The 15,270-nt window shown below is 55.2% G+C and overlaps 1 protein-coding gene across 2 annotated transcripts in view; it reads right to left on the reverse strand.

Annotated features, from left to right (window-relative positions):
- The window catches only part of SBK1 (SH3 domain binding kinase 1), a 48,137-nt gene that overhangs the window by 11,014 nt on the left and 21,853 nt on the right, over positions 1-15,270 (reverse strand). Inside the window, exon 1 of one of the 2 annotated variants that reach the window (XM_045775241.2) lies at positions 10,922-11,717. The exons of the other annotated variant lie outside the window; for it this stretch is intronic. The gene's annotated coding sequence lies outside the window, so the exon portion shown is untranslated. Of the gene's footprint in view, positions 1-10,921; positions 11,718-15,270 lie in introns of those variants that run through there. 2 annotated transcript variants of the gene reach the window in all.

Raw genomic sequence — 15,270 nt, forward strand, 5'->3', positions numbered from 1 at the left:
CCAGGCTTTAGGGGCAGGGTGGACCCAGGCCTGGCTGGCCAGCAGGCCCATCCCATCCGCCAGATCACTATGACTGGTCCAGAGATGAACCTGTGACCAAAGGTGACCCACTGGGATCTAGAACTAGGATTGGGCTGCAGCTATCTCGAAAGCGATGCCTCTCGACTCCTGGGATGTAAAGCTGGAGGACAAGGTCTGGAGCTGTGGGGGGCTAGCTTTGCCACCGTGCGGGGAGAGCCCTCCTGAGAAGGAAGCATCAGAGAAGAAAAGCAGAGCTGTAAGGTGGAGGGATTTCTGATGACTCTGGGGACCTGGATCCAGGCATGACTAAAGCCAGTTAGACTCCTGACCATTTGTTTCATGCATTGATACATTTCTTTTTTGGCTTAAGCCACTTTGAGTTGAGTTTATGTAACTTGCAACCTAAAGATTCCAGATAAGTATATCTACTCGGGCCCGGGTACTGTCGCCGGGTGCTGGCATGGGGTGAGTAGGCTAGAGCAATGCATTGGGTAGAAGATAAGAACCTACGAACTAGGAAGGCAAAAATAAGGACTCAGGTAACTAAAAGGCCAGAAAGGCAATGTCAGTGCTCCAGCATTTCCAAGGAGCGCAAGGCAGTGGGGATCAGGGTGGCTTCCTGGAGGAGGTAACACATAAATGGGCTTTGAAGGGGATTGACAATCCAGCAAGAAACCCAAGAGCTCCTTGAAAGCAAGCCCCATGCCTTAATCACCTTGGTATTCCTAGCACTTAGCCAGGGTGTGACACATGCTAGGGGAATAATTCTTCACGTGTTCGGCAAGCTGTAACTTTTTATGTCTTGGCTTTCTTGAACATGACCCTGCAGGCACACAGTTATTTTCCCAAGGGCTTGTGTGAGGTATCATTAGCCCCATTTTAATGATGCAGAGACCGATGGCCAGAAGAAAACAGTGATTTGCTCAAAACCACCCAGACAGTCAGTGGCAGGGCTGGGCTAGAGGCCAGAGCCTCTGCAGGGTGAGATGTGCTCTACCTCTCCCAGCCCACCCCCAGCACAGCAGAGGGGGGCGTGGCGGGGAGTGCCACTGGTGGGGACAGAGAGGCTATGAGAGAGAAAAGTAACATAACTGCTAACACTAAGGATCCCTGAGGTGTGCCAAAGGCCTCACAGAAATTAACTTATCTAAGCCTCATAACACCCTACGACATGGGGACTGTTATTCACCCCAACTTACAGATGAGTAAACTGAGGCCCAGAGCAGTCATGTCACTTGATCAAGGTCATCCAATAAATGGCAGAGCTGGGATTCAAACCTAGGCAATATCACTCCAGCGTCCAAAAGTCTAACCACTCTGTTTCATTGTTCCTAAATGGATAGTATGCAAATTATCATTCATATTCTCAATATGCCAATGCTTCACAATGGGGCTGTCATCTTCATGGCACCCACATGTTATAGATAAGGACGCTGAGGTCCAGAGGGGTTAAGCAGGCTGCCCCGGGCCACTCAGCTGGTAAAGAACAGAGACAAGGACTGAACCCTGAACTTCCCTGCTCCCCTCCTCTCCTCTCCTCTTGGTTTCTGGCCCCACTGTCTTCAGCACCACAGGCGAGGACAGCACCCAGGCAGCCCGGACAACACCGATGATGATGATGATGATGATGATGATGATGATGATGATGACGACGACGATGACGACGACGACGAGGAGGAAGAGGAGGAGGAGAACTACGGAGGACGACGACGTGCAAGGCTAGGAGAAGCTGGAGGAGGGGAGGCAGCCTGGATGGTGATGATGGGACCGTTGTAGAACTGGAACCCAGGACCCCCTTCCTGGGGGCTGGAAAGGTATGAATGGATATACTGCCATGTATTTAACCAAACCCCTACTGGGTCGTGTCCAGCTTTCTGCTACTGTAAACGAGTTGCCTTGTACCTAAGTTGTTTTGCAGTGTGCAGATGTGTCTGTATGCTCAGTTCTAGAAATGGGCGGCCAGGTGAAAGGGTGAATGCGTTTGGGATTTCTGTAGAATGTTCGGTGTCCCCCCCGAGGGCCATCGTAGGAGAGAACTGCTTCTTGGTGGAGCACGGCAGCTGCCATCAGCTCCCTCGCCCTCTCTGGGCCTCTGTCTCACTTTGTTTAGTATGCTACTTTGAAACCCGGGGAAAATATGAGTAGGTTTCTGACTCGCTTGTGTGTGCATAAAGTAACTCTGGAATCAACACCAGACAACAATAAAGGTACGGGACCACCCTCAGCACTCACTCCCACTGGTCTGAGCCATCCTGGTCCCTCGGGTCCTGCACTAACTTCCTAACTGCTGCCCCCACCCACCACAGCCCACTCGGGTCACAATGTTCCCCAGCTCAGCACCCACCATCAGCTCCCAATGCATGCCAAAGTCCTCACAAGAGCCCTCAATTTACCCCTCTGACCTGTCTCCTCCCTCCCCCTGCTCCAGACACTCTGCTCTCCCTGCTGTTCCCCCAAACATGCCAGCTCCAGGCCTGGGGGCTGTCCTCTCTGACCTTAGATGGCCACCTGGCTCCTTTCCTCCAAGTTCTGCTCAAAAGACACCTTCTCAACTAGGGCTACTCTACTGCCCTCCCCTTATCCTGCTCTAGTGTCCCCAAGCAGAGGGCATCGTTCAAACGTATTATATAATTTACTGCCTGGAGAGATCTACTGGGACCCTCTCTTTTCCCCACGAGAACTTCAGCGCTAGGAGGGCGAGGATGTTGTCAGGCTGGTTTTGTTCACTGCAGATCCCCCAGCAGCTAGCACAGTGCCTTCATCAATATTTAGTGAATGAATGGGTGCATGAATGCATGAACGGTGTCTCTGGGGAGAGGAGTGGGAACTGAGTGAACAGGGGCAGAGCAGGAGTGACACTTGTCACTTGGTACGATCCTTTTCGGTCTAGGCAGTAAAAGGAACTAGGCATGGTTGGTGGTCCAGACAAAGCCAAAGGAAAATGCAAGGGGAGGTCATGCCCATGACCCAGGCTCCAAAGCCCAGGGCTGGGAACCCCTGAGAAGGGCCAGCTTGGTTGCCCTGGATTCCCACAGTGGGCCAGCCCATGCTCAGGAAGCTGGGGGCCCCTGGGAGCCCCCTTGACACCCCACCTTGAGCAGAGCCCTCTTTATGTCCCCGAGGTGGGTGCCCCAGTCTGGCTCTCTGCCGTTCGCCATCTGCCCTAGAAGGGGTCCTCGACCTTCCTTTGTTTGCCCCAGTGCAGAAATGTGTTCACACGGGGGTCCTCCTATCTGCTGCCAGGGAGTGGGGGGACCCAGAGCCTGGCCCTCTGGCCTCAGAAAGAGGCCTGTGAGGTGCTTGGTAGAGAGCACTGGCCCCTGCTGCTGGTCCCAGGGAGCTCTGGACAGCCCCCTGCTTTCCCTTCTCTTCAGTTTTCCAATCTATGAAATGAGCTATTTAGTGGTTCTTATCTCTTTATAGGTCACTGAAGGCTCAGTACCCTCTCCTCTGAAAAGCCCCCAGTCACCCCTGCACATGTTTACATGCAACATTGGGGGGTCATGGTCCCAGGGAGCCCTCAAGAGCCTCCAGATAAGGCCTCTCCCTCCCCCTGGTCCCTGAACACAGACTCCAACAAACATTCTGTTCTGTTCAAAAGGAGGAAAAGAAGAATATTTTCCAATCACTTCCTTGCTTCCCCTCCTGGTGTCAATTCCAGCTTCACCCCTTCTTCCTGACTGTGGGCAGGCTATGCCACTTGCTCAAGCCTCAGTTTTCCCATCAGTAAAAGGGGGCTGACAATGCCCGTCTAACATGGTGGGCTTCTGTAAGAATCAAACCAGCACTGGCTGGGCAGAAGGGTCCGGGACTGATTCTGTCATGGATTTGCCGCGACTCGGCACCATCTGGGGTAAGGCCGCACTCTGACTGCACTTGGTTTTCTACGCTGGAAATGGGGGCTCTCTGGGCTCGGCTGAATCTCACCCCCCCAACTCGCTTGAGCCAGAAGGGACTTTGGAGACCATGTGACCCAGCTCCCACATTGCCCAGGTGCAAAGACTGAGAGGAAGAGCTGGAGCTTTCCCAAGATCAGGCAGCCAAAACTGCAAACAACCTTCTTGCCACTGCCCTCCCCGCTAGGGGCAGCCTGGGGTCCCCCTGCTGCGAGGCTCTGCCTCAGCCTCCCCTCCAGCTGGCGCGGTCTGCCCCTTCCCTGGGGCACACCCTTGGTGGTTATTAATAGCCTGTGACGCTATTCTATTCGCTTGCAGCTGGTGCCCAGAGCCAGAATGGGCTCTCTGCCTCTGCGCCCTCCCCTCCCCTCCCCTGTGAGGGGAGGAGCAGTCCTGGGCCTCACCCCTCCCCACCTGCCTGAGGGCCCAGTGCCTGTGGCAGCCCCTGTGGGTGTGGGAGGAGGCAGGAGCCTTGTTGCCTGGGTGCGGCGCACCCTGGGAGTTGGAGGGCTGAGAGCACAGAGGTGCCCGGCCACTCGCTGACTGGCCCAGGGGTGGTGGCCAGGCGCCCACCAGGGACAGGTGGCGACCGCTGGAGACACAGTTGGCTGAGCCATTGGCTCCCTGAAAAAAGGCCCCCTTCCCTAGCTACAGCCCTCACCTCTTCTCGAGCCCCTACAGCGCGGGGAATGAGGCTGGAGCCGAGCTCGGGAGACTGGAGCCCACATCAGGCATTCCTGGGTAATTTCTATCCGTGAAGCTCGGGGTAACTCACTTACTCTCTCTGTGCCTCCATTCCTCATCAGTAAAATGGGGATAATATGGTGCAGATTAAAAGGTTATTAATAAGAGCTAACATTTATGAACCACGTAAAGTACTGAGTTCTTTATGTATATATAGAGAGGCTCGTTTAAACCTCACAGCAATCTTGGGAGAAGCTATTATTATTCCTATTATGTCCCTCAAAGCTCAGGAAATGGAAACTCAGAGGACGAAAGATAGCTGACATGCTTGGTGTCACACTGCTAGAAGTGGCTTAGAGCTATCGGTCCGGCTCCAGAACATTCAGCAAATATTTGTCGAGCATCTACTATGTGCTTGGCACTGTTCTTGGATCTGGAACACATTCATGAACCAAACAAACGGATCTGCCCTCAAGGAGCTTCTATCCTAGTTTGGAGCCAATCAGAAGGTAGCTAAGCGATGTAGGTCAGAGAGTACTAAGTCCTAGAGGGGAAAACAAAGCAGGAAGAGGTGAAGGAAGGTTGGGGGTGAGGGGTGGGTGGTCAGGAAAGGCCCCACGGAGAAGGCTCCAGGAACAGCGAGGAGCCCAGCATGGCTGTAGAGTGGTGGGTGAGGACAAGGCAGAGGAGGTGCGGGTAGAAATAAGGAGGGAGTTGCAGTGTGCAGGACCTTGGAGGCCACGGCAAGGACCTGGCTTTCACTCTGACATGCACTCCAAACCCCCGACCTGAGCAAACCCTTCCTGAAGCCAACCTGTGTGCCAGGCTCTGGGAGGTGAAGAGACAGCATGAAACTGACCTAGCTTACCCCTAAGAGACTCGGAGTTCAGCCCCCCACAGCAATTCCACCACCGCCAGGGGCATGGGGCTGAGGAGGAAGCGGGGAGGGAAGCCTTAGAAGCTTCTGGAAAAGTTCTATGGGCCTGCACTGCAGATTCCTCTGTGTCGCAGTGCTTGCCTGTCATAGTCCCATGTGAACAGAGGTGTGGGAGCAGGAAAGCCAGGTGATATGTCCAGAACTGTAGCCAGAGCCCAGATTAAGTCCTGTTGGGTCCTTCCGGCTGGCCTTGCCCTGTGAACCATGAGTGAATGGTCGAAAAGTGGGCAGAATGTTCTCTGAATCCTAGATATGGAAGCTCGAGTAAAGACCTTCACCTCTGAGTCTCCTTTTTTTTTTTTTAACCTGTAAAAATGGGGCTACCAATCCCTTTTTGCTCAGGGCTTGTGGGGACTAACATTAACAGCAAAGCTTTAGTGGGGTACTCGGTGCCATTCACAGCACAAATATTCATTCATTTGATCCTCACAATGACCCTACAATGTAGGTACAAGCACCATCCCTTTTTGTAGATGAGAGATCTGAGGCACAGAGAGGTTCAGCACCTTGCCCAAAGTCACACAGCAGGGTCTAGAAGTCGTGCTTTTCGCCACTAAAATATGTTAACTGGGGGTCTTGGTGGCCCTCCTGGAGACACGTGGGGCCAGGGCCAGCAGATATGAGCTCTCAGGATGGGAAGATCTCCCTGCAGGGCAAAGGGCCCTGGCTAGGGAAGGGGAAGCCTTCCTGCTAATGATAGGGGGGAGGGGTCCAGCAGACCCAGGGGAGCTACCCTGGTGGGGATTTGTGCAGCCTCTCTGGAGGCTCTGTTCTGTTCGGCCACCATCCTGGTCCCTCAGGGCCATCCCAACAACCAGAGGCAGTTGGAACATTCTGTGCCTAAAGTCGCAGGGAAGGAGAGCTGGTGCAGTGGGGAATCACTGTGGCTTCCTCCCGCCTGGACCAGCTCATTTGCATACCCCGCAGGGTGTGGCAGAAGTGACAGAGCAAACACTTCAGTAGCAGGCACTGCTAAAGTGCTTTACTTGTAACGGGCTCATTTAGTCCTCGCCATAACTCTAGAAGGACCTATTATCACCCCCATCCTGCATCAGAAGAAACTGAGGCACAGGACAACTGCCTTGTCCAAGGTCACATAGCTAGGGAACGGTACAGCTGGGATTTGAACGCAGGGAGTTCAATGCCAGTTTCACTTTGGTGGCTCACAGAGGTGGGCAGTCAGAATCCTCCCTCTGGGTTAATGTAGTGCTGTTCTCAGTGCTAAATGAGAAAGCAGTGCCCGGTGTCCGGCACTGAGCACTTGACATTGAAAAATGTTCCACCGCTTCCTCCCAACACTGATATTACATGGCTCCCCATGTGGGGGCTGAGCTGGGAATCCGGACCTGTTCTCTCTCCAGACTGCAGAGGGGAGGGCTCTAACTGGACCCTTCAGGCCTACTGCTACTGTTTCCAGGGGCCAGAAAGGGGGCTCAGGGGAGCAGGGGAGGGAGTGGGTGGTTTGGGTAAGACTCAGGATCTGTTGGAGATGCTGGTCCTGGCTCTGGCCTGATGCCCAACCGCCTGGGGCAGAAAGCCTTGAGAACTCACTCAGCAGACACCGGCAGGTGCCTCACCTAGAAAGCAGAGGTGGGAAGGAGGAGGGCCTCAACTACAGAACTCTGGCTAAGCTGCCCTAGATAACACCCCGAGAGCCACAGTGCAAGGTTCTGGAAGGCCCTTCTCAGGCTTGAACCCCACCCCACTGCAACCCCACCCATAGCAGGGTCACGCTTCACGCTCTTAAGCCCCACACAGTACTAGCTCTCAAACTCTGTCTTCCCCTTCTGTGGGGCCGGCAGAAGCCCTGTGGTCTCCCTGGACTGGCTGTGGGGAAACTGAGGTGGCGTTACCACCAAACTTTAGACACCTGCTTGCCAATGTCCCTTTTCATGAGAGCCAATAGTTACTGAGCACTTTTCATGTGCCAGACCCTATCCTAAGCCCCTGTCATGCTTTCGCTCACTTAATCCCCTGGATGACCTTGGGGTAGGTATCATCTTCGTTTTCCACAGAAGTAAACTGAAGCACAGCGAGGATAAGTAACTGACTCAAGGTCACACAGCTGCTAAGCGGGAAACCCCGGCAGAGTCCAGAGCCTGTGATCTCAACCACGCTGCTCTCCTATCTCCCTTGACCTCGGGCTGCTACAGATCTTCCATCCAGGAAGATGGCACGCTCCCTTCCAGGGCTGTGCCCAGTGGCTGGGGCCCAGTGCTGGCCCCTGGCCCCTGGCCCCTGGCCCAGCCACTTGGCAACACCCGTTGGTTTCATTCCTGTTTAGGGAATGTCAATAATTTTGAGTGAGTCCTGCGTCTAGGCCCTTACCTCTCCTGCCTGACCAAAACTTAGCATGGCTTGAACTCAGTCCTAGAAAGTTAGAGCAAGGAGGAAGCGTACAGCAGACAGAACCTCAAGTCCAGTTCCTCTCTGGAGGAATGGGTAAACTGAGGCCCAGACAGCAGCCCTCCCCCAAGAGTCCTCACCAGTACCTGGGCCTAGAGCCTTGGACTTTTGCTCCTGAGCAAGCGGAACAGTTAAAAACAAGTTTTTGGCGGTTGAATCCTTCTAGCACAATGAGGGGTCACAGGCTGGAGCCCAGAGTAAAGGTGGGGCCAGGCTGGGATGCTCTGGCTGCAGGGATTCGGGTTCACTTCCTCACTTAGCCCCGGAGGGATACTGCTCCGGGCCTGTCCTAACTTGGCCATGGCGGAGGCAAGGAACACCCACATGTGCAAAGCGTACACAGACGAAGGTCACCGGCCAAGCACACATTTTCTGGCCTCTGCCCTGGGCTTGCAAAGCCAGATGCCTACAGCAGGGGCCAGCAGGTCACGTAAATGAGTGAGCAGGCCAGGGGAGGCCCCGCATGAGCTGGAGGACAAGTGCCCTAAAGACGGTGGGGATTCTTCGGCTCTGGCCTGGGGATGCCACGTCATCTGATTCTTCAAGAGAATCCAAAAATCAGAATTCAAATCGTATGTTGTTTTCAACACTGGCAACAAACGCAAACACAAGAAAAATGCTATTTGGATCAACAGAATGTGTCTAGAAGCTGTCTCTTACCACAGGTGCTGTATAATGCATTGGCCTCTACGATGGACAAAGCCACCGTGGCGTGGATAAGACAGACCTGGTTCCGTCTCCTGGAGCCCAGGGTCGAGATGTGGAGACAAGGTCTCCCAGCACACGAAGGCATGCGCTACTGTCTCCAAGGCACCAACCATCAACCAGTCCAGTTCAGCTCTGCCCTGTGGCTCAGGCCAGTTCAGGTCAAAAGGGGAGGTGGAGGCAGAAGGCTGCTCCTGAGCCATTCTATGGCCGCGCTTCTCAGGTTGAGGGAGCATCCCCAGTGGAGGGAGGGAGTCAGAGGACACGGAGGGGGAGGAGAGGAACCAGACTGTAGAAGACGGTGAGTGAGGAGTGAGAGCTGCCGGCTGAGAGGTGGCAGGTTAGGGCCATGCCACAGAGGGCTTGGACTTGTGCTTTATTCCAGACTCAGTGGGGAGCCACTGCAGGTTAATGAGGAGGGGAGATCTTACTCCCTGTCCCCCTCTGGCCTTTTGATGGTTTTCCCTAGTCACAGTGACTCAAATCTCTGCAATTTGGCCTCTCACTCCACTCCCTTGCCTGTGGGTCATAAGGCCCTGGGCTCCTGGGAACCCATTGGAAATGAACTCCTTCAGAGAGGGAGAGGACACACCTGGGTGCTGCTCGTGGCCCAACTGTGATCTATATACTGCAGAGTGAGTGGCTCACTCTCTCACTATCTCTGGGAGATGCCACATGCTTGTCCAAGGTCACCCAGTCTTCACAGCAGCTGGCTCCTCCACAGCTTGGGCTGAGGGTGGCTGCCTCAACTGTCCTTGAACTTGCAGGAGGGGCTGCCAGGGGACTGGCCTGAAAACACCCCAACCTCTTCTGCTGGTCACATCCTCTCCCTTGGGTCAATGCCAGCAGCAGGTGTGGTGGGGGCATTTGGTATTGGGAATGGGGGAGCAGAGGGATCAGTCACCCAGGCTCAGGGCCCCCAAGTCTGCAGCAGGACGAGGATCAGGTGCTTCCGGTGTGGGGTCAGGACTGGTCACCTCACCAGGCCTACCTCCACTGGCCCAACTGAGAGTGGCCTCGGCAACTGAGAACAGCCCAGGGTCTTCTGACCCGGAGAGATCAGGAAAGGGGATCAGGATGATGTGGGGGGAGAAAAAGCCCTTGACTCTAGTGCCCGGCACATCACAGACACTAGCTAAAGGTCTGGTGAATAAATAAATGAACAAAGGAACTCCCAGTGGGGCTACCTGTACCAAGAGGACTTCCTCAGCATCACTGCTTGCCTGCAGAGGGCTCAGAGAGAGGAGACTGGGGGAACCCCAGCAGCCCAGCGTGTTCCCTCAGCACAGTCCAGCCCCTTTTCGGGATCTCTGATCCAGGATTTCAGGGTACAACATCCCCTGGGCCGCTCATCTTCCCATGAGCTTTGGGGCCTGGGGTTTGGGACCTCACTGAGGGCCGCCCTGGGTTACTGCTGTGCATAGCCTGGAAAGCTAAAGCAAGGACCTAGAATGGTCCGTTGGTTGTCCAGGACACAAGGATCCAACCTGAGGTTTGGCCCTGGGTGTTATGGAGGTCAGGAGGAGGAGGGAAGGTCTTAGGTTTGCTGGCTGTGGGGCACGTGGGGACAGAAAGGTGCCCTGACCTGAAATGGCTTCTTCGTCCAGACTACCTCTCCTCCCCAGAAACCACTCACTTTGGAAGAAGCCTACCTTCTCCTGCAAAACATACAAAGTATGACTTGGGGGAAGGCCTTCCCTGTGGCCTGGGTAAGGGGCAATGGAATCGCAGAGAAAATATGGGATTCCCACCCATTCTCTCAAACACACCCCTTCCCTGCCCTCTCACAGACAAAGACACACACCCAAAACCTCGGCCATCACCCTAGGGCCACATGCCACAGGCCCCGTCCTCACCTGTGGACATCCCTAAATCTTCCCTTCCCAGGGGGGACTTCACTTGAGAACTCAGCCTGGACTGAGGGGGAGGGGTAAATATACTCCAAGGACCGAGAGTCCAACATCTCCGGGCTCACAGTTTTCGGAGGGGCGGGGGGAGACTCTCCACCCTCTTCCCCCCTTCTCCATGGCACAAGGGGTTCTACCACTACTCCCCCGTGGGGCCCGGGAGCAGCGCCCAAACCCCACGGCTAGGGTGTGAGGTGGGGGAAGGGAGAGGAGGAGGGGGCGGCTCCTCTGAGCTAGACACAAAGAGACGTCCTTCAGCCTCGGCTCCATGGCGACGCTGGGGAGGGGGCAGTGTGCACCCAATACTTCCTTCCCCACCTGCAGGGTTAGGGACCTCGGCGGCCACTCACCTGGACCCGGCTTACCTGGGCTGGGGCCGCGGGGACGCCGCGGCAGGGGGCCTGGGCGCCGTCTCGGTTTCCGTCAGCCCGGCCCGGGGGGCTCAGGGCGCCACAACCATAGGCTGGGATGCGAAGGGCGCCGCGAGGGGCTCAGTCGCCCGGGTCCTGGAGCTTTGAGGGGGGGCCCCGAGGCCTCTTGCTGGTGAGGGGTAGCTCTCGCTGTCCTCAGTTCCCTAGATTAGGGTTCCTGTGTACCGGAATTGGGGGGGTCTAGGAACCCCCTGATCTAGGGGCGTTCTGAGCTGGGTCTTCGTGTCTTGAGGTGTGGAGTTGTAATGACCAGGTTCTTGACAGGGGGGTCCCAGCAATCCCGGACGGGGGGGTCACTGCGTTCTAGGTCTTGGGGGGGGGCCCAGATTGAAGAGGGGGAGTCTTAGCCGTACCGTAGGGAGGTCACTGTCTTCTGAATACGGAGGAAGTCTCCGCTTTTCCCAGCTGGGGAGTCGCTCTCTGTTGGATCTGGAGGGGTCTCCCGCTTTCTTGGGGGTTTCTGGGTCCTGGATGTGGTGGGGGGGATCCCCGCGCTCTCCGGCTGCGGGGGCTTGCTGAGTCCCGGCCACCGGCAGGAACTGGGAGGAAGCCCCTCAGCCGCTGGGGGGCTCCGTTGCCGCCGCTACGAGCACCCCTGCCCTGCGGTCCCGGACCCCGGCCTGGTCCGGGCTCTGGCTGCGGCTCCGTCTCGCGATCTGCCGGGTGCTCGGGCCCCGGCCCCGGCGCCCGCCCGGGCAGCGCTCCATCGCTGCATCGCGGCTCCGCCCTCTGGCCCGCGCGCACCTGCCCGCCTGGCCCGCGGCTCCGCCCTCCGGCTCGCGCGCCGCCGCCCGCCCCTTTGTCCGCCCCGCTTGGCGCGCGCTCTCGCGCACGCGCACTCACCTCGGCGCGCGCTCGCCCTCCCGCCGCGCCCTCCCGCCGCGCGCCGCGGGGAGCAGATTCTCCCCGCGCAGAAGGAGCGGCGCGCAGCGCCCCCACCCCGCCTTCCGGCCGCGCTGGGTCCTAGCGCCCGTGGGCTCCCCGCTCCATCTTCCCACCCCCGTCTTTTGTAGGTCAGAGCCCACGAGGGGGCGAGAACGAGGTTAGAGAGGACTCGGGGGAGTCTGAGAGGGTCACCTGGTCCAGCCTCCTGGCCCCTGCGGGACCAGACTGCCCCAGACTGTCCCAGTCTGTTCTTTGGGGGCGGAGCATGTGTCTGTTTCAAGGAGGGAAACAGCCAAGCTCTGCAATCGCGTGTGCATTCATTCATCCGTCAGTATGTCCTGTCTGTCCGCCCATCCATGCATCCATTGTATTTTGAACGAGACTTCCGAGAACTACCAGTTCTACTCAGAGAAAAGGTCGTGAACTGGGGCCTTGGGGGCCGTGTCCAGCCCAGGTCGCCTTTGTGACCCCCGCGGTGAACAGTCAGTGACTAGTCGTGGGTTGCAGCTGATGCACACAGTGCTTCCCAGAGAGAAGAGAGGAAAGGGGATTCCAAACAGAGGCAGCAGTGGGCAAAGGCACCCCCTGGGTGTGAGGAAGGAGCATTATCTGGTGCTGCTGTTTGGTGTCTTGGAAGGAAGCCGGGTAGATGAGGTTGGAGATGAGATAGGGACCACTCATCCTCCCAGGCCCTATTTCCCCTCTTTCTCAGACGCTTCCATGCAACACCAGCCACCCTGTTTCATTCATGAAAAAGCCCCCAACACACCCTGCACCTTCCCTATTTCTTTTCCTTGTTCAGGCTGTGTTCACCCACCATACTCTTCCAACCACCCCGACTGTGTCTAGATGGTGTAGAACCAGGGATGGCCGACTCCCATATCTATAGATCACATAAATTCGTGACTGGGGTCAGAGGATAGGAAGTGGTGAGATGAGGCAAACTGGAGCATTGTGGGCCTGTACGGACAGATGATCTTTCAAGAGAAGCAGAAAATCCATATTCTAACATAGTGTCTTCCGACTTTTCCGTATTTGAAACCAATCCCCAAGTTCGGCAATAGTGAATGGGCCAAATGAAATGTGCTTTGGGGCCAAATCTAGACCATGGGCCATCATTCTGCAAACTCTGCTTCTGAGAATATTGCCTCAGTTCCCCACTTTTCTCCTTCCTGCTCCTGTCTAGACGCTTTTGTTCTAGAATCCAAGTACTGTACAACCATCAGCTCCGTAAAGCACTAAGTGAATTGGGTTGCTCGTCTGCATAACATTGCTGAAGGTGCCCTGTTACCTCCAGGGTGAGAAATCTAACCTCCCTACCCTGGCGTTCAAAGCCCATAGCCTTTGGGGCCTCTACCCTTCCCCTAATGAGGTCCCTTCTGCTCCATTAAGCCTTGACCTTAGGGGCGCCTGGGTGGCTCAGTTGGTTAAGCGACTGCCTTTGGCTCAGGGCATGATCCCAGGGTCCTGGAATTAAGCCAGGGTCCTGGGATCAAGGAGCCTGTTTCTCCCTCTCCCTTTGCCTCTCCCCCTGCTTGTGCTCTCCTGCTCTCTCTCTGTCAAATAAATGAAACAAACAGACAAACAAAAAAAAAGCCTTGACCTTAGCCAGCATTCCTAGAATACGTGCTTTCTCAGAACTCTGTGCCTTCGTACACTTGGTTTCCTTTGCAAAGAACACCTTTCCCCCTTCTTTGTTCTCCATACAAGTTATCCCCCCCATCACCCCCCTCTTCTTTGTCTGCCTTTCCTCTCTCACCCCTCTAAGTCCTGCCAATGGTCCAGAGTTTCAAATTTCACCCTTTGTTCTACTCCTCTCCCAGTAAGGCCTTACTGCCCCAAACAGACGAATGGAGGGGTTTAAGTTATGGGGCAGACTAAAGCAGGAGACTAAAGAGGGAAGAAAATGTCTTCCTGTGCCTAGTAACTGAGTCCCAGAACATTAGAATTTAGAGTGCGTTTTCCTCTTGTTACAGATGAGAAAACTGAGGCTTAGAGAGAGCAGGAGCAGAATCTGGCCTTGAAATGCTCCCAGCCATGGTGATCAAAGGTTATCCAGGCCACCTTCTGCAGAAGCCTTCCCTGATTCTTCACCTGGGGAATTGATTACCCACAATGCAATTAGAAAACGTTTGCCAAAATGCGTTGTGGGTATTCAAATCCCCCCTCCCCCAGCTCTGCAAGGTGAGAAGTCCTGGTCCCCAAAGGGGGCACACTCTTCTCAGGGGACACATCCAGGGTCCCATTAACGTTTAAGCTACGGCTATTGTTAGGGCACTTTGGGCTCCATGTGTTTGGAAAGCAGCAGGCAAGAAGAGAAGTCACTTCCCTGGCAGTAATAATTGACCCTAATCAGTTACTAGAAGTTACTAGAGAAGTGCGCTGGTTAGTTACTAGAAGAAGGCAGGGCTGCTTTTACAAAGTGGGAACAGGGAGAAATACATGTGAAACCCGGCCATCCATTGGAGCGATGCATTGGTTTTGATAACCAAGAGTTTAGACCCCTCAGGACTGAAGGGTTGGGTCACACCCCCGGGGTGATCCATCTAGACCTGCCAAGTTGAGAGCATGGATAATTAAGAATGGGGAATGGAGGGGGAAAGGACCGGTACCAGTCCTGGTTCTGAGATCAAGTACAGTGAGGGGGAGGGGCTGTAGTTCATTTCACTAAACACCCTCTTCACAGTTTCCATTTAGAAAGAGAGACTCAAGGCATCCACGGAGGAGCTGTGTGGCCTAAGGGGTGGGATGCGGCAGTCGTGAAAATGAACCATCCAGATCTCTGGTGCAGGGATGGTGACTGCCCAGGGCAGTAGCGTGGAGGCTCTCCAGAGTTCACAGAGAAGGCTCCACTTTGCTTCCTTCTAGCGGGTCCCAGCCAATGACTGAGTGCCTCGAGGACACGAAAGCGCCCAGTTCCTTAGAGACACAGAGCTTCCCTGATGGGCAACTGGGGACCAAGGATTTCCCATGGGCTTCATCAAAACTTTCTCAACATTCTTATCCCACCTTCCTTCCTTCGCTTCCTCTTCCAAGCATTGGATCTATTGAGCCTGATGGTTCGCCCAGCCTCCTCTGGCTCCCTTCTGATTTTCCTGCCTAAGCATTTTCCCCAGTAAGATCGCTGCTTGCAACGTCTGACCCCATCTTGGCCCACTTCTTGAAGGAATGAACCAACACAACGTATCTGCAGCTATTCCTAATGCTGTATTCCCTTTTCCTTGACACCTGGGGATAATCCTGTCTTGCCAGCTCAAAGTTTTGTATCCACAGCGATGCTGCCCTTCCCGAGAGGGTCTTGATGGGTTTTATCTGGATGGCAGAACACAAAGATAAAACTCAGCTATGATTTCCATAACAACACAGAAGAAACAGCAGAAAACAGATGTCGGTTTAGG

Source organism: Ursus americanus, chromosome 2 (assembly GCF_024610735.1).
Source record: "Ursus americanus isolate L20-20 chromosome 2, mUrsAme1.1.p, whole genome shotgun sequence".
Lineage (NCBI taxonomy): Eukaryota > Metazoa > Chordata > Mammalia > Carnivora > Ursidae > Ursus > Ursus americanus.